Raw genomic sequence first — 5479 nt, 5'->3', positions numbered from 1 at the left:
AACGCACACACACACACACACACACACACACACACACACACACACACACACACACACACACACACACATACACACACATACACCCACGCACACATACACACAACAAACAACAACGGCGACGAGGACGACGACAACGATAACGACAACAACAACTAACGCAGTAACAACAACATAACGAAAAACCATCCCCAATCTTAATAAATGGATTATTTGATGACAAAGAAACAGGGCTGTTTCCAGCTTCTTATCGTAAAACTAGGCTTTTTAGTGTCTGGACAAAATTGCTGGTAAAATTGCAGACCCAGGTGCTAAAATAGAATTATCTCTTGGTTGCTATAACTAGATATACACAAAAATAATGATTTCCAACATTGAGTGTATAGTGACCAACATAACTAATTTCTTAAGAAATTGGGATGACAAAGAAATGAGGTCGTTCGCAGTTTTTCAGACTACTAGGCTTGGCTAGAGTCTAGGAAGTTAATAGCTGCCTGAAAAACTGCAGATCCAGGGTGAAAAATAAAATTACTTGTTGGTTGTTACAGCTTGACTTGAAGAGAAATAAATAGATTGTGTTTAATACAATTTGACGACTGAAATACTACTACTACTAATATGTCTGACGAAGACCAATACACCCTGAAAGAAATAGAAGAATTAGAAGAATTAAAGGTTAAGATGACTTGTGGCTCTTGCCGTGTCAGATGAGACCAATTCTGGCAGAGAAAAGTTTTCCTCATTTTAAACAGTTACTATCTCCTTTTCCACTTGCAGATGTGCGCATCTTGCAGATTTCTCTCTTAGTTTCAGCGTTTCTTATTCGTGAAGCCTCAAATGATTTGCTGCCCACTGTGATTGCTGCTCTTCTCCTGGGTCAGTATTTATTATATTGAAACCCTTCAGAGATATTATCAGGGTTCAGGGTGTCTTTGTAGCGCTTTTTTTGTGCACAAACATTAAGCTTCCCTAAGGACAGTTCGGAATATAATACTGCCTTTGGGATTCTGAAATCAGGCATTCTTAAAACACGGCCACCCCAGCAACCTTTTGGGCTTAGAAAACAGACTATTGGCATAATTTGTTCTTTTGAAAACTCCGGTGTCTGGTATTTTATCCTGTCATTTGATGCCAAGAACTCTCCAGAGGTATTTCATATGGAAATGATTAAGCTTCCTGGCATGACTCTGCTACACCGTCCAGGTCTCGGCTCCATACAACAGGGTCAAGAGCACCACATAGCTATCGGTCGTGAAAGACGGGAATGGGCTGCTGTCATTAACGACAATAACATAATACGACAGTTAATTGAGGAGCACTCTAAGCCAGAGGACCCAGTTATCTACACGGATCGGTCAGGAGGGGTGAGAAAAATGGGTGGGGTTTTGTGGTGTACAGTGAGAAGAAAAGGTTCATAGCATGTCAGGAGCAATTGAACGAACAACTTCAAGCATGAAAATGGAGATTGAGGCCGTAACAAAAGCGCTTGGCTGGCTTCAAAATACAAGACCAAGAACTACCCATCTCATTATTGTCACAGACTCCCAGAGCATCCTTGGAAGGGTTGTGAAAGGACTGCATCGGAGTAAATGGATGAACCCAAAACAACTCACCACTAAGAGCCATCACGTGGTTATTCTGTCCTGGGAACTGTGGAGTGAAGGGCAATGAGGAGGCTGATAGGCTGGGAAGCAATGGTGTGGTTGATGGTAAGGTGAAATTTGACGTAGGAGAAGTGTTGAAGACCCTGGAGGAAAAGTTGCAGGATGAGGAAGACAAGGAGATAGCAGAACACCACGCAATCGTCGGGATGCGGAAAATGGGGATAGAGAGGGGAGAAAGAAGAAAGGAACGATTATCTGGAAAGAAAAGAAGTCGCCATAATCAGACAGCCACTGGAACAATCAGAATGGACGTCTTGCTGGCTTTGGTGCTGGGGGAACTGAGCACTTATGGACCTGTCCGGTGTGCAATGGCGCTGTTGCCCAGGACAGGTAATACAGGTAAGAGCACCACAGCATGGTAGACTTTCAAGGGGGACTCTCATGGCCTAGAGGTTATGGTGTTCGCCTCTCATTCAATAGGTTCCCGGCTCAAGATAGTGTCGGAAAATGTTCCTATCTAAAATGTTCTCCTTTCCCACCCTTTCCTGCTCTCTAACAATGTTCTGTCGTCTGCTTTCGTCTTCACTTTCTGCCTTCATCCCGTAACCTCCTTTGAACACTCTTCTGAGCTCCTGACTCTTTCTGCAGTCTTTCTACTGCTAATCCTTGGCTCCTTCTTACTGCTGTCTTTCAGCCACACCCCTGATCTTATGATAAGAAAGATCTCTACCTCACCTTCTGGGATAAGGGCAAACAATCTCGGAGGTCTCGTGTTTAAGTTGTGCACGTTAAAGATCCCTTGGTGGTCCAAAATCGATAAGAGTAGGTTTCGGCCGCAACCCAGGCAAAACTCAAAATTTCCTACCAATTGAAAATGTTTAATGTGTCCCGCGCGTTCATATGACCTTATGCAGTTTCGAGCGCCGTAAAACACTTAACAAATAATAAATTAAAAAGAACCCCGAACCCGCAATCTCACGATTACGAGTCGGTAGCCTAACCACTCTAGGCTACCGACGCCTCCATAGAGTGGCGAAATGACTGATTCATCAGGTGACCTTTTAAAACACACGTGTTTCACTTCGAAGGTCACAATTTAATTTAGTCGAATTCAATCAAACTAGGCTAAAGTGGGTTAGGTGGGGTTTTTTTTGTACCAGCATGGAGAGAATGATGGATAGCCCCGACTCAATCAAATGGATTCGATTGGCAGTGCAGTGTGGGCTTGGTGTACATAATGTAATTCCCTCACCTCCCAAACCAACTACCTTCAACGCCCAAGATTGCTTCTTCATCCCTCCCCCCCCCCCCCCCTTCCTCTCACACACACAAACCATGCCCATACCCCACACCCCCCCCCCCCCCCAACCCCCTCCCCCCCCCCCCCCCCCCCCAACAACAACGACAAAGCAACCAACAAAACAAACCAAACAAAAACCAAAAAACCCACTGCTAAGCTGACAAGGAGAACTTTGGTGCCCTTTAAATTTGGATTAGATCTAAAACCCAGAACCTGCATAATTGTGTTGCCCGTATTCATGAAACAACCGCTGACAACAAGCGGCCCTTTCTCAATTGAGCTGATACACAAGCCTGAGGGTATACTTTTCCTTGTTCCAATTTTTAAATATTTTATTTTTGGTGCTGAATACAGGTGAAGTGCCCCGGAAAACCGAATTAAATCGTGTAAAATAGTTCTTGACCTCTGTCATTCGTCATAATAAAAGTATTCTGCACCGAAGGCGTGATTTCAAAATAAGTGTGACATGCGGCCTACAATCCACACACAAAGACAACACGCTGGTTTTATCATTATTATACGCCCCATGATACAGCAATATGATGTTTCCGTATTGGCGGGTTATCGGATGACCGCAATAGGTGGATGGTTGGGACTTTTTTTTGGTAAGTGTTTTGCGGCTCTCGCTACTGCATCAGGTCATTAGAGCGCGCGGGACACATCTAATATATTCTGTTGGTAGGGAATTTTGAATTTTGCCCGGGTGGAGGCCCAAACATACTCTTATTGATTTTAGACCACCAAGGGATCTTTAACGTGCACAACTTGCACACAGGTCCTCCGATATTTTTTGCTCTTGTTCGAGAAGGCTAGGTGTAGATCTTCCCTACAAGAGGATCAGAGGTGTGACTGAAAGACAGCAGTAAGAAGGAGCCAAGGAATAGCTGTAGAAAGGCTGCAGAAAGAGTCAGGAGCCCAGAGGAGGGGGCAAAGGGGGTGAGGGAGTGGGGTCAGAAAGAGTAGACAAAAGGAGACGACAGAACGTTGCTAGAGAGCAGGAAGGGATGCGAAAGGAGACAATTTTAGAAAACAAAATTTTTCGGTTGCTACCTGGGTTTGGAACCCGGGACCTTTGAATGAGAGGCCAGCACCTTAACCTCTAGGCCACGAGAGCCCCCTGGCAACGACTTTGGTGTGGTTTGCTCCTTCTTTCTTATCGAACATATATCGTCCGTATCTCTCCTCCTTTGATATTTTTATTATATTACTCTCTTGTTCACCTCTCATCTTCGGCACTTATATGACCCAATTATGTTGCAAGTGTGCTCTAGTGTGGTTTGCTCCTTCTTTCCTATATACAACATCTATCGTCCGTGTCTCGCCTCCTTTTTGTGTTTGTTACTCTCTTGTAGCACTTCTCATCTTCGGTACTTACATGACGTAATTGTGTTGCATATACCTTACTCTTACTAAAAAGATGACTGTTCCACTGAAGACCTAGACTAAGCCCAAATCACGGTTGTTAATTTCTAAAAAATTATGGTAGGTGTTTTTACGCTCCCACATCGTCATACTTTTCAGTAATTACATTGAAAAAGGTGGGCTTCGACCTTGCTTGCCAAGGCCAATCCGAGCTGAGAGAGATACAATGTCATAGGAGAAAGACCAAGAAATTGGATGAAATTCCTTCATCCAGAGGAATCGACCGTGGGTCTTCTGAGTTCTGAGTGCGACACAAAAGCGTCTCACCGCTATGAAAAGGTGAATAACGTGTTGGAACTATTTACCAAACTGTAATGACGCATAGATTGATGAACCAACTTTTTTTTTCAAAGTCTATGGGAACATGTTCAAATCAGCGACCCTATCTCTACAGAAGAAAAACTGTGTACATAAATCCGGAGTTTGGGATTAGGACCGTTAAACGGTCCCATTGCCTGGTTTGTTTCAAGAACAAACATCAGACCCACGCTTTCTGAGCGACAGAAATATCTCTCGGTCGTCACGAAGTATGTATGTCACACAACCTGCTTCGTCATCCCTGGGCAAAAGTGAAGTGAGTTGTGACAATATTTGGTCCACATGATATTTTTGTTTTAGTAAGAGTTTTACGGCACTTGCAACACTATAAGGTCATACAAATGCCCTAGATTAGAAGTGTTACAAGAGAGTAACAAACGCAGCAAAGGAGGAGAGAAGGACGATAGATGTTTGATAGAAAAAAGAGCAAACCACACTAGGGCACCCGCCAAGCACCGACGTCCACATAAAAGAATCTCTACGGGTAAGCAATGTCCGTTAGCATACATGTGAAAACAACAACAACAACAATAACAGCAATACTAAAGACCACTTGCCATCGCCACCCCCTGTAGTTTTTAAACTTTTCAATAGAGCACCATTCGAGATATAACAAAAACAACAACTAGGACAACAACATGTATGGGACAGAATGAACTACAACAACAGATAGTAACGGACGCCGCACACCCCCAAAAAAGAATTTTAAAAATTCAAAAATTTAAACAATGAAACCACACACAAACACCTCCCAATATCCCACTCCCTAACTCCTCTCTCCTCCCCCAAATAAAACAAACAGACAAACAAACATACAAAACAAACAAAAACAAACAAA

The sequence above is a fragment of the Aplysia californica genome, unplaced genomic scaffold, assembly GCF_000002075.1.
Source record: "Aplysia californica isolate F4 #8 unplaced genomic scaffold, AplCal3.0 scaffold00597, whole genome shotgun sequence".
Taxonomy (NCBI): Eukaryota; Metazoa; Mollusca; class Gastropoda; order Aplysiida; family Aplysiidae; genus Aplysia; species Aplysia californica.
Note: the sequence above shows the minus strand (reverse complement) of the source record.